We start from the raw sequence: 14216 nt of genomic DNA, 5'->3' as shown, positions 1-14216 counted from the left end.
TGATCACCTTTTTTTATATAGGGGTCTTACTTTTGCCATTTTCAATTGCTGAGGGAAGACACCACATGATAAGGATGAATTGCATATGTCCAATAAAGGCAAAAGTCTTTGTCTTGCTGTTATTTTTATAATGTAATCTGGAATATCATCAGTAACAGTTGAATTCTTACACTTCAGTGAATTAATGGTATTTAGGAGCTCTGTTTGGCTTACTGGACTGAGGATCATGGATATATTATTTATTTTTATAGATGAAAGTTCTTTACATGTTGAATTAGGTGGATTCCCAAATTTTTCCTTCACTAATTTCCCAGCAACAGTTGCTTAATAAGAATTGAAACTGTTTGCAACTGCCCTAGGGTCAGTGACATTCTTGCCATCATGTGATATCGCAATATTTTTGTGAGTTGTCTTCTTCCCCGTAAGATCCTTCACAGCTTTCCACATGGACTTAGTTTTATTTTATGACTTCATAATATATTTGTCACTTTCCTTCATTTTTGCCTCTTTTATGACCCATTTCAAAATTAACTTGTATTTTTTTGAAATAATTAATAAATTCTGGATTGCTGTGAGTTTTTAACTGCAGGAAAAGTTCCCGCTTCCTTTTACATGATACTCTAATGCCTGATGTAATCCATTTTTCGAATCTATCTGTGCTTTTGGAAATCACTTTCTTTTGTGGAAAGGCTATGTCAGAATTATGTTTGAAAATGTTAAAAAAAATTCCATCTTTTCATTGGTACTAAAGGTATCATATACTTCTCTCCAAGATTGTTCGCTGATTAGGTACTGGAAGTATTCAATATTTTTTTCTTCTATAAATTCTTTTATGAATGACGTTTTCTATACTGGTCGAAATGTGATTTACCGGTATGGTCAGTAATTGCAAAAGGTGGTCACTATAGCCAGTATCAAAGTTTTCTGATACACACTTGTCATGTTTACACATACCTGATCAAGGAGAGTGACACTAGTGTTTTTTACATGTGATGAGGCCACGATAAAATGGACCAATATCACACATCTTGTCCATGCGAAGCTGGACTGTCTCTCTGATGTCCAGTAATGAGATCTGACATCCCAGTGACAATGTTCCATTTGTTGTGTATTAGGAGCTCTCACTCCCCAACACAACAGCTACCTGTGACTCAACTGCCCATAAAAGCATAAGGTCAATAGTACTGTTTCTGTCAAAGTTCTTTGTGCCATCCTAAAATGTACTTCTTTGTCTGTGAATGACACTTACTCTGGCTTAACTTTTTTTTTTTGAAATTTGTGGTAAGTTCCTATGGGACTAAACTCCTGAGATCATCAGTCTCTAGGCATACACATGCGCACGAGGGAGGACTCGAACCTTCGATGGGGGAGCTGCACGAACCGTGGTAAGGCGCCCCAGACCGTGCGTTCAGCTTAATGTAACATACCCTGCAAGTCAGAAAGTTCTTGATCCAGTAACAAATCTGGTTAGAAACTTCTTGCAGATTTTCTTTCAGAAGCATTCTGGAAACCAGGAAACACAAAATCACATTGAACACTGCTGTGAGTGCACCAGTTGGGTTTTGAATGATTAGCATTTTCTGAATCCACATTAGGTACCATGTAGAAGGCCATTTTCATTAATATAAGATATTGTATTTGAATACAGGTACATTTCATAATTGTGACTGATGTAGAGGTGAATAATACAGAGCATGTGACTGACTTATACTGTCTTTTATTTTAGTACCATCTGATAAAGAAATTCACTGTAAATCATAATTACTGCAGAGATTTCAAGTAGATAGAATGTGGAAATAATACTTTTCACCTTGAAGTAAGTTATATGCTAAAATAAAGTTTCATGAATGATTAAAACTGAGAGACTGGCAAATAATTGGTTGCTGACCTCTATCTTTCACAGTAGAAAGGCTATCAGTTGGACCACTCAACCTCAGCACATGGCCCAAATCAGAGCTTCAGTTTCCAGTTTCTGGTGGGAGAGCTAACACTTGAGGCAGGTCTTTAGGTGTACTTGGATTGCTCAGTATGTGAAGTATTTCCTGCAAAAGGCAAAGACAGAGGAAATTGAAAAAGTACTGGTGTGGTACACAACTTCAATGTGTCAGGTAGGCTTTTGGGTCTTCTCTACCCCATTCAAAATTGGGGAACATTACTTGCATAAGAATTTTGTTAGTTATTATCTTGTTAGATGTGTAAAATTTCCAAAAAAGTCTTCCAAAGAATATCAACGGTAACAACATCTAAATTTTTGTGGTCATTCTCTTCTCAGTCACTCTGGGGGGGGGGGGGGGGGGGGGGGGGGGAGGAATGAGTGGGGTTGTGACAGTTAGGACCCTGTAGTTGGAGGTGTTTGATGATAGAAATGGAAGAGGTGGGAGGGTTGTTGGCTGAGCAGGGAGAAGCGTGAATGATGAAAATGAAATTGTCACATACATGTAGGGAGATGTCATCCAGGGCAAAATGGGACACATCTGTTTGGAAGGTGAAAGAGCTAGGGGGGGGGAAGGAGAAAACTGGGTGAGTGGTGAGGAAAGGGAACCCTTGCCACCAGGGGTCAGACTTGGGCAGGCAGGAATTGGAGCCAGTGCTGAGCAGGCGTCTGGCAGTGAGTCATTACTGTCGGCAGAGACCTTGTGCGGTGGTATAGGTGGCTCGACAGGGGCAGGCTTGTCCACAACGTTGTCTGCAACAGTCCATGCTGGCTTCAGTCAATGAGCTGAAATGGTGAGAGGTTGATCATGTAGGAGGATGTCAAATGTGTTCTTTGCACTTGCTAACACTTTATGAGGGCCATAATATGCGCATTGTAAAGCTGCACGCACTGAGTCATTATGTAACATCACATAATTGCATTTGTTTAGTTCCTTGTGGATAAACACAGTATGAGTGGAGTGAGAACCGAGAGGTGGTATATGCCGTCGAGAAATATGGGAGCACACCTGCTCTACTAGGGGAGGGAGTTCAGTTTCTGAAAGCGGAGGTGAGTTCTCAACAAATTGGGCCGGAAGGACCAATGGTTTGCCATACAATATTTCAGCCAGGGAAGCCTTGAGGTCCTCCCCGAAGGACGCACGGATACCCAGGAGAACTGAGGGTAATGTGTCAGACCACGAGGAGTTGTGGCCCATGAGGGCAGCTTTTAAGGTCCCATGCCACTGCTACACGAGGCCGTTACTTTGGGGGTGGTAGGCAGTAGATCGGAATTGTGCCACCTCACAGATTTCGCATAATTTGGAGAAAAGTATAGATTCAAACTGCTGGCGTTGACCTGTTGTAACATAAGATGGACAGCCAAAGCCAGAAATCCACGTGGCTTCAAAAGAACGAGCAACAGAGTCTGCATAAACGTCCACCATACGGGTAGCCTCCACCCAACAGGTCGCTTTATCGATAATTGACAAGATGTATCTGTAGTTTTGTGAGGGGACAGCGGACGATGAAATTGAGGTGATACTGCTGTTCAAGTTCAACCATGTGAACCGCCAACAAAAAGTTCAAGAAGGATGTGCAGATATTATTGCATGCAAAGGTGTTCATGAGCATATCCAAACAACATCACATGTCCACGGAGCCTGTGGCCTTCTCGTATGTGGCTGATCTACAGGTGGAGTCCCCACGTGATGTCATAGTCAAGCTGCACCACTGCATCGGCCGCTTCCTGCATCTGCAGTTCTAATTTGTCGTCTCACGGATTCTCTTCAGTGAGATCTCTTTCAATTCAGCCTTGGCGATAGGCAACTCGTTGCTGTGGAGGTGCTTTTAGAGGACCGACTGCAGAAGGATGAGGTGCAGCAGCCGCATTGCTACTGGCCCGGCCCCAGCCTGTCTTCACTGTCCCCCCCTCCGCTGGCCAATCGCAGCCAGAGCCGCATCCGGAGGTGGCGTCCCCCACCTACATCGGACCTGTTATCAGCTCACTGTCCACTGTGATTGTGCTGCTGGCCACCTTCATCCTACTCCTCACGCTGCGCCACCGTCACCTCAAGGCCACTGCTGCTAAAGCCTCCCAGCTCCCCCCCCACCCCCCCCCCCCCCACCCTCACCCCGCAATGCTCAGCCCTAGTTGCCTTTTCTCCCAGAGATAAGACAGGAGGCATCAAGGGGCTGCAGGTGTGTGTCAATGTGGTGGCCAATGGGAGGGTTTATGGGCAGCTGTCCTTGGATGACCCCAAGCCACCAGCACTGACGCACTACCAACAGCCGCCGTATGGCCAGCCGCTGCCTCTCAATGGTGCACCCTACAATACTGGTGTTCCGGACGTGGTGCCACATGAGTATGTGGTGCCGCTGGTGAGGCAGACGCTGCCATGGTCGTGACACTTGCTACCCTTTGCTGGCTCAGGGCCGCCACTCGTGTCTCTGCCGCCGGAGTAGTACTACGCCGTCACCAAAATATGCAAGGGTGGAGAGTCATTGCCACTGCCAGTGCTGCTCCCATTGCTGCCTGGCTTATTTTACGAGGTTTGTCCGGAAAATACGTATCAAAGTTGAATAATAACTTTATTTTACAATATGGTCTCCTTCAAAGTACTCACCCTGAGACGTGATACACTTCTGCCAATGCCGTTTCCACTGAACATTGCTGAAAGTCTTCAGTTGTGATGTTGTTCAGTTGACGTGTCGTTTCCGCCTTGATGACTTCCACATCTCCCAAGTGCCACCCCCGAAGCACCATTTTGGATTTTGGGAACATGAACAAGTCACACGGGGCTAAATCGGGTGAATAAGGCAGGTGGTTTGTCACGGTGATTGAGCTTCGGGCCAAAAACTCGCGCACAACGAGCGACGTGAGTGGGCGCATTGTCGTGATGAAGGATCCACGTGCCCCCTTTTGCCAACTCCGGTCGAACTCGGGCCACACAAGCTCCGAGACGTGTCAGAACTTCAACGTAAAAATTTCCGTTTACTTTATGGCCGGGAGGGACAAATTCCCTGTGAACAATGCCAGTAGAATCAAAGAAAACAATCAACATTGTCTTCACATTGGACCTTGATTTTTGCGACTTTTTTGTTCTCTGTTCTCCTGCTAGTTTCCATTCCTTGCTTTGAGATTTGAGCTCCACATCGAATTCATAAAACCAGGACTCGTCTCCAGTGATGACTCGGTTGAGAAAACCCCTGGTTCCTCTGCTTCCAATCAATCCTCACAGCACTCAACCCTCTTTGCTTTCTGTTCTGGCGTCAAGACCTTTGTTACGATTTTCACACACAATCTCTTCATTTCAAGTTTTTGTGTCAGGATATCATGAACGATTGTTTTGGGGATTGACAGCTCATCAGCAATCATTCTGACTGTCAATCTACGGTCTTTAAGAGCACAAGCCCGAATTTGTTCAACATTTGCATCGGAACTCGATGAAGACGGGCGTCCTGGACGAGGGTCATCGTTCATTTCTTCTTGGCCATCCCGGAACCTTTTTAACCACTTGTTCATCGTTGGTTCCTTCAGAGAATTGTCTCCGTAAACCTGTTTCAAACATTCAAAAATCTCATGGCCATTATATCCTAGCTTTTCAAGAAACTAGATGATGATGTGCTGTTCCTCAATCAGAGAGAGCTCCATGCTGATGGCAGGTGAAAAGGGTAACCGTCAACAAGCTGCCACACACTCCCACCTTCAAGCCGAGTGCTTTGACTTGAATTGAGCTTTGATGGGATTGATTACAGCAGTAGCCCCACCTGGCGGTGGCTGCAACTTGTAACATAAAGACATTATTCAACTTTTATTTGTATTTTCCAGACAAACTTTGTATGACACCATGGCTACGGGCGATGACTCCGTGGGCCTGGACAAGCTGACCACGGCCACTGAGGACAAGGCCATCGACGGTGATGGCGACGAAGAGGAGCAGGATAACGCTGCGGCAGGCACACAGCCACTGCCACAGTTCCCCAGGGAACACCCGCGTGTCATCGAGATGCTCAGCATCAGTCACTTTAGGGACCTACACTTATGTGAAGTAAAGCAGTTTCCAGAAGTTCTCGACAAGAATCTCTTTACGTGCAAACCAGTGCTGTGAAATTCCTGCATCCAAATGCTTTGGAAGTTGTAAGACTTTGGCTGCAGGAAGAGGTGCGTGTGCTGTGGCAACTGCGGCATCCCAACTTGTGCCAGCGCACCGCAAGAATCGCCTGCCTTCCTGGTGGTGCAATACTCGCAGCTGGGAGACCTCAACCAGTTTCTACAGGAGCACCTGGCCGACACTGTTACCCTCTTGTCGCCATCCGCACCCTCAGTTACGGACACCTGATATACATGGCTACTCAAATTGCAGCTGGTTTGAAGTATCTAGAATTTCACAGTTTTCGTCACAGAGACTTGCTAGCAAGAAACTGCATTGTCGGATTGTCCTATCAAATAAAAATTTCTGGCGGTGCGATGTGTAGAAGTATATACACCTGTGATTACTACAAGGTAGAAGAATGGGCACTACTGCCCAGAAGATAGATGGCCTGGGAAAGTATTCTGATGGGTAAGTTCACTACAAAGAGTGACATTTGGTCCTTTGCTGTCACACTATGGGAAATACTAACATTTGCTAGAGAGCAACCTTTTGAAGAGTTGTGTGGTGACAAAGTGATAGAAAATGTGTTGCACATCTACCAAGACGATGGACAGCAGATGCTCCTACCTCCGCCAAAGAACTGCCACAAAGAAATATATATGACCTAATGTGCGAGTGCCGGCAAGAGGAACAAATCCAATAGACCAAACTTCCTCTGTGATGCGTCCTCCATAGGTGCCTCCACTAGCAATGAGTTGCCTGCCACCACAGCTGAATCAAAAGAGAACTTGTTGAGGAGAATCCATGAGGCAGCAAAGTAGAGCTGCAGATGCAGGAAGAGGCCAATGTGGTGGTGCAGCTTGACCGTAACATCATGTGGGTGCTCCATGAGCAGGTCAGCCACGTACAAGAAGGCCACCGGCTCCGTGGACACATGTTGTTGTTCGGACACCCTCACAAACGCCTTCGCATGTGAGAATACCTGCACATCCTTGCTGAACTGGTGTTGGCATGTAGGTGTACCACCGAGAAGTTTCTCACATGGTCAAACTCGAACAGTATCTCCACCGGACTGCCCTCCATGCTGGGCGTGTCACTTCAGACATTTATACCTCAATGTGATCGGTCCACTGCCATACATGTATGAAAGCACAGTCTGAGGCAATATGGTGGGGGCGGCATGGATCCAATTAACCATAGCACTAACAGGCACAGTAGAAAAATGATGAAAGTTCGTGTTTGGAAGTTCTGGTTGTATGGCTGCAAGCTGCAATGGAATCTGGTTCACTGATAAGTAAGGTGCTTTAATTGCTGCAGGCGAAGGTATCTGCTGTTGGCTGTTGAAAGACCACTTGGTGTAGCAACAAAAGATGATACAAAAAACACGAAAACAGTTTGTCGGCGGGGTCACCAATGTGGAAGTAGGTATGATGGCTTAAATGAATACGCTAAGATTCCACATGTAGAGATAAGTTTGGAGAAAAAAGGCAAAAAAAAAGCTATAAAGTGAGAAATCATTAACAAACTGTGACTACTGTGGAGAACTCCTGACTGTGACTGATGTACTGTTTTTAGGGAAAACAAGGTGACAAATGGTTCCACTGTTTGGCGGAAATGGATTTCACTAGCATCAGTAACAAAAATGTTTTGTTTGCAAGAAATTTACTTGAAAATAATAAAAGCAAAGTTATTAGAATTTATCCACAAGTATTTCCTTCTCATGCACAGGGCATATAGTTTCACCCATGTGTTTCAATAACAGGAACAACAAACTGTCATCAGGCATGATTTTATCTTCAATAAAGAGACAATTTCTGGTATGCTACCAGAAATTTGTTTGATTAAGGTTGCACCTTTGATGGTCTTCTGCCAAAACAATTTTTTGATTATATGCTGCAGCTATAAGTCCATCTACATACAGACTGGCTTTAGACAAGAAAGCATCCCTTATCATCTCTATTTATGATACAGAGTTATGGTCGCCTGGAGTAATAAAGGTTTCTTTTCCACAGCTTCTGGTTTTAGAGATGATGATATTCATAAGAGGACAGTCTGTACAAGACGTTATGACAGCCATAATTTTTTATGACCATGTATACGCAGCATGTTTAGCAGAAACTTTTCAGCACTTGGTTTTTAATGTATGAGTGAATCAGAAAATTAGGCAGCACCAGAGCCACTTTAAAACTGGAGTGTGGTTCAAATTCAAGTTTATTTAGGGTTCTTAGCTCAATTGATAGAAGCAGAATCCTTAAACAGCCACTTTGTTGTCCATCTTTCTGTCTTTTAAAATCCCTTTTTCTCCGGAATGGGTAGAGGTATCAAGTTGAAATGTATGTCAAATACTAAGGTCTACAGTTCCTCAACAGTGTAAAAAAAAAATCAAGCTTCTAAATCAATTCAGTCCAAAGGTACGGCCATTTGTGTAACTTACGTTAATACTCACAAAATCAAAATTATTGGTTTTTATGAAAGTATGGTCTGTAAGGCAGAGAAACTGACTTTCTCCTGTGTGTCTTTATTCTCTTCAGTATACTAATCAAACATTTTTCTTGACCTTGAATTATTTATGATGATCCAATTTTTTATCTATGTTGATATGCCTATAGATAGTATTATTTGTAGAGTGTACTTTTTATTGTATTACATGTGAAGATTTCTTCCCATCCAATTAATTGACTAGAAGCTATTATTACTCAAAGCTAACCTTCATTACTTAATAGACAACAGAACATGGCAAGTGAAGAAATACTTGATACTTAAGTGTTTACCATTAAGTGTCAGTTGCTGAGTAGGTTAATTGACAGTTTAGGAGCTAATGTTTGTTTTGAATCCCATTTGAGGTCATTTTCTTTGAGTTGCTGCATTGTTTCATCCACTGGAACTCCAAACTGACAGGGTACACAGATGACAGTTCTTATTAAGATATTTTGCACCCTCATTAAAGCACCATATGTGAGTGTCACATATTACCTCCTCTTCAATAATCATCTGTGTCCTACAAGGAAGAGAGTGTGTGTAGCAGCCAATAAAGCACACATTTCTGACAGTTTTTCCTTGAGAGCAACGGTGAATTGGTGAAGGCCATTTCGTGTTCTCTTCCATCAACATGAAGCCAGTGGAAAGACCAATCTTATTCTGCGGTGTGAAAACTACTCCTGCAAGAAACAGTTTACTTCATCAGTATATGGTTGAGACACTACCAGGAACAAACTTTACCCTATTTGTAATCGAAGTATACTGGACAGCCCCTGCTGCTACAGATATGCTGCTACAGGGCCATTTGACAAAACTGATACCGTGCAATCTATATATTGGTGAAAGACCACCAGTCACAGAGAAAAATGCTGATGCCTAAATACAGTTGCCAATTCCTGCAGCCACACAGCCAACCTGCCTTTGTACCAAGAAGTCCCTTTCACATAAGAACTTTTTAAGACTTGGGAACCAATTGGAAATATTATTTCAATACTGATGTGTTAATAATAATGTTAACTTTGGTTGAAGCATTTCCTAAGTTTAATTCTAGTAAACAGTAACTGAATGTTTTCACTAGCCACATGTAGGTTCACAATATTATCAGCTGTTCTTCATCACAGAATAATAAAACTCTGTGCTGCTGCATAGATTCTTCACTAGTATGATGTGTTCCAGAGTTCGGCAAGACATCATTGCATCTACATCTACGCCCATTCTCTGCAGACGACTGTGGTGTGTATGCCAGTAGGTACCCCCATTGTACTGTGTTATGATTTCTTTCCATTTCATTAGTATATGGAGTGTAGAAGGATTGTTTGCTTAAATGCCTCTGTGCATTTTACCTGTACAGTCCCCACAGGACTGATACATAGGAAGCTTTAGTAGATTAGATTAGAACTTGTTCCATAGATCATGAATATGATACTTGGTAATGATGTGGAACATGTCAGGGTAATAAAAAGTGTCTATACAAGATATTACATTAGACAAAATATTACATGACACTCATTTTTTGTGTGTGTTGGGGAAATTACCCACTTACTATATCCAAAAATTCATCTAATGATTATAAGGAGTTGCCATTAAGAAATTCTTTTAATTTCCTTTTAAATGCTATATGGCTATCTGTCAGACTTTTGATGCTATTAAGTAAGTGACCAAAGACTTTTGTGGCAGCATAATTTACCCCCTTCTGAGCCAAAGTTAGATTTAACCTTGAGTAGTGAAGATTGTCCTTTCTCTTAGTGTTGTAGCCATGTACACTGCTATTACTTTTGAATTCGTTTGGATTGTTAATAACAAATTTCATAAGTGAATATATATATTGTGAGGCTACCGTGAAGATTTCTAGCTCTTCAAATAAGTGTATGCAGGATGATCTTGGATGGGCTCCAGTAATTATTCTGAGTACATGATTACACGCTTTTGTGCAATGAATACTCTTCTACTCAATGATAAGTTACCACAGAATATGATGCCATATGAGAGCAGAGAATGAAAATAGGTGTGATAAGCTAATTTACTCAGATGTATATCTCCAAAATTTGCAATGACCCTAATAGCATAAGTAGCTGAACTCAAATGTTTCAGTAGATCCTCAATGTGTTTTTCCCAGTTACAGGAGTCAAGGATAATACTTTATTAATAATTATAGTACAGAGTAACATCTCCAGTTAGACTTACATTTTCTGCAAGTACACCAAGTCCTTTAATCCATACATTTATCTTTTCATCATTACTAACTTTTCTACAGGATTGGGTGTACAGAGTAAAAGGCATATTACTATATACAAAACTAGGTCTACTTGAGTTCTTAGGATCTATTCCACAATTCCTAGATTCTTCACTTAATACTGGATCTTGAAACATTGCAGGATAATTGACACTAAGCTCTGAGTTTCTGCTACTTCAGGTTTTTCAACACTTCTGTGACACTCTCCTAGACATAAAACAAGCCTGTGAACATTTGGACTGGCCTTCTTTGTGCATGTTCGATATCCCCTGTTAGTCCTATGTGGTATTGGACCTACACATCTGAGCATTATTTTAGGGCAGAACGCATGAGAGTTTTTAAGCAGTCTCCTTCGTAGACTGACTGCACCTATTACTCATCCACTTTATGAAGAGTTATAGGCATGGCTGACAGGAGATGCTTCAGTACAAGGTGTATAGCTCTGAACCAATATTCACTTGTTTCCAGTTGCTGCTAATGAACTTAAACCATTTAAAATTCAGTTACATATAACACCTCTGTGACCTCTAATTCTGTGTGTTAGTGTCAGCTTTAGTTTACAAGTAAGTAGACATGATGAACACGTTGACATCCACTAACTATGGGTGGCTAGATTGGGTCTGCTGAAAAGTCTGTTAGAACTGAGCTAGACAATTTGAAACAGCTATCAGGTCGTAACTCTTCATGAAGTGAAAAGTAATATCCACATTTACCCACTATCCTATCAATGACCTGAAGTCTATCATCTCCTTAACCTATGGCTGAACCTTTGTGATCATTCCATTTCATATTGCCACTAATTGTTGCACCAAGTATTTGTATGATTATGTAGCTACAAACATACCTGAACTTACTGACAATGTCAGTGTAGGAACAGATTTAGTGAGCTTGATGTCATCTACATCTACATGACTACTCTGCAATTCACATTTAAGTGCTTGGCAGAGGGTTCATCGAACCACAATCATACTATCTCTCTACTATTCCACTCCCGAACAGCGAGCGGGAAAAACGAACACCTAAACCTTTCTGTTCGAGCTCTGATTTCTCTTATTTTATTTTGATGATCATTCCTACCTATGTAGGTTGGGCTCAACAAAATATTTTCGCATTCGGAAGAGAAAGTTGGTGACTGAAATTTCGTAAAAAGGTCTCGCCGCGACGAAAAACGTCTATGCTGTAATGACTTCCATCCCAACTCGTGTATCATATCTGCCACACTCTCTCCCCTATAACGCGATAATACAAAACGAGCTGCCCTTCTTTGCACCCTCTCGATGTCCTCCGTCAATCCCACCTGGTAAGGATCCCACACCGCGCAGCAATATTCTAACAGAGGACGAACGAGTGTAGTGTAAGCTGTCTCTTTAGTGGACTTGTTGCATCTTCTAAGTGTCCTGCCAATGAAACGCAACCTTTGGCTCGCCTTCCCGACAATATTATCTATGTGGTCCTTCCAACTGAAGTTGTTTGTAATTTTAACACCCAGGTACTTAGTTGAATTGACAGCCTTGAGAATTGTACTATTTATCGAGTAATCGAATTCCAACGGATTTCTTTTGGAACTCATGTGGATCATCTCACACTTTTCGTTATTTAGCGTCAACTGCCACCTGACACACCATACAGCAATCTTTTCTAAATCGCTTTGCAGCTGATACTGGTCTTCGGATGACCTTACTAGACGGTAAATTACAGCATCATCTGCGAACAACCTAAGAGAACTGCTCAGATTGTCACCCAGGTCATTTATATAGATCAGGAACAGTAGAGGTCCCAGGACGCTTCCCTGGGGAACACCTGATATCACTTCAGTTTTACTCGATGATTTGCCGTCTATTACTACGAACTGCGACCTTCCTGACAGGAAATCACGAATCCAGTCGCACAACTGAGACGATACCCCATAGCTCCGCAGCTTGATTAGAAGTCGCTTGTGAGGAACGGTGTCAAAAGCTTTCCGGAAATCTAGAAATACGGAATCAACTTGAGATCCCCTGTCGATAGCGGCCATTACTTCGTGCGAATAAAGAGCTAGCTGCGTTGCACAAGAGCGATGTTTTCTGAAGCCATGCTGATTACGTGTCAATAGATCGTTCCCTTCGAGGTGATTCATAATGTTTGAATACAGTATATGCTCCAAAACCCTACTGCAAACCGACGTCAATGATATAGGTCTGTAGTTAAATGGATTACTCCTACTACCCTTCTTGAACACTGGTGCGACCTGCGCAATTTTCCAATCTGTAGGTACAGATCTATCGGTGAGCGAGCGGTTGTATATGAGTGCTAAGTAGGGAGCTATAGTATCAGCGTAATCTGAAAGGAACCTAATCGGTATACAATCTGGACCTGAAGACTTGCCCGTATCAAGCGATTTGAGTTGCTTCGCAACCCCTAAGGTATCTACTTCTAAGAAACTCATGCTAGCAGATGTTCGTGTTTCAAATTCTGGAATATTCCATTCGTCTTCCCTGGTGAAGGAATTTCGGAAAACTGCGTTCAATAACTCCGCTTTAGCGGCGCAGTCGTCGATAACAGTACCATCGGCACTGCGCAGCGAAGGTATTGACTGCGTCTTGCCGCTTGTGTACTTTACATACGACCAGAATTTCTTCGGATTTTCTACCAAATTTCGAGACAATGTTTCGTTGTGGAACCTATTAAAGGCATCTCGCATCGAAGTACGTGCCAAGTTTCGCGCGTCTGTAAATGTTAGCCCATCTTCAGGATTTCGCGTTCTTCTGAACTTCGCATGCTTTTTCCGTTGCCTCTGCAACAGCGTTCGGACCTTTTTTGTGTACCACGGGGGATCCGTTCCATCTCTTACCAATTTATGAGGTATGAATATCTCAATTGCTGTTGCTACTATATCTTTGAATTTGAGCCACATCTCGTCTACATTCGCATAGTCAGTTCGGAAGGAATGGAAATTGTCTTTTAGGAAGGCTTCTAGTGGTACTTTATCCGCTTTTTTAAATAAAATTATTTTGCGTTTGTTTCTGATGGATTTGGAAGAAATGGTATTGAGCCTAGCTACAATGACCTTGTGATCACTAATCCCTGTATCAGTCATGATGCTCTCTATCAGCTCTGGATTGTTTGTGGCCAAGAGGTCAAGTGTGTTTTCGCAACCATTTACAATTCGCGTGGGTTCGTGGACTAACTGCTCTAAATAATTTTCGGAGAATGCATTTAGGACAATCTCGGAAGACGTTTTGTGCCTACCACCGGTTTTGAACAAGTATTTTTTCCAACATACCGAGGGTAGGTTGAAGTCCCCACCAACTATAACCGTATGAGTGGGGTATTTATTTGTTACGAGACTCAAACTTTCTCTGAACTGTTCCGCAACTGTATCATCGGAGTCTGGGGGTCGGTAGAAGGAGCCAATTATTAACTTAATTCGGCTGTTAAGTATAACCTCCACCCACACCAATTCGCACAGAGTATCTACTTCGACTTCACTACAAGATAAACCACTACTGACAGACACC

Source organism: Schistocerca gregaria, chromosome 1 (assembly GCF_023897955.1).
Source record: "Schistocerca gregaria isolate iqSchGreg1 chromosome 1, iqSchGreg1.2, whole genome shotgun sequence".
NCBI lineage: Eukaryota > Metazoa > Arthropoda > Insecta > Orthoptera > Acrididae > Schistocerca > Schistocerca gregaria.
The sequence above is the reverse complement of the archived record's forward strand: the minus strand, read 5'-3'. Positions refer to the sequence as shown.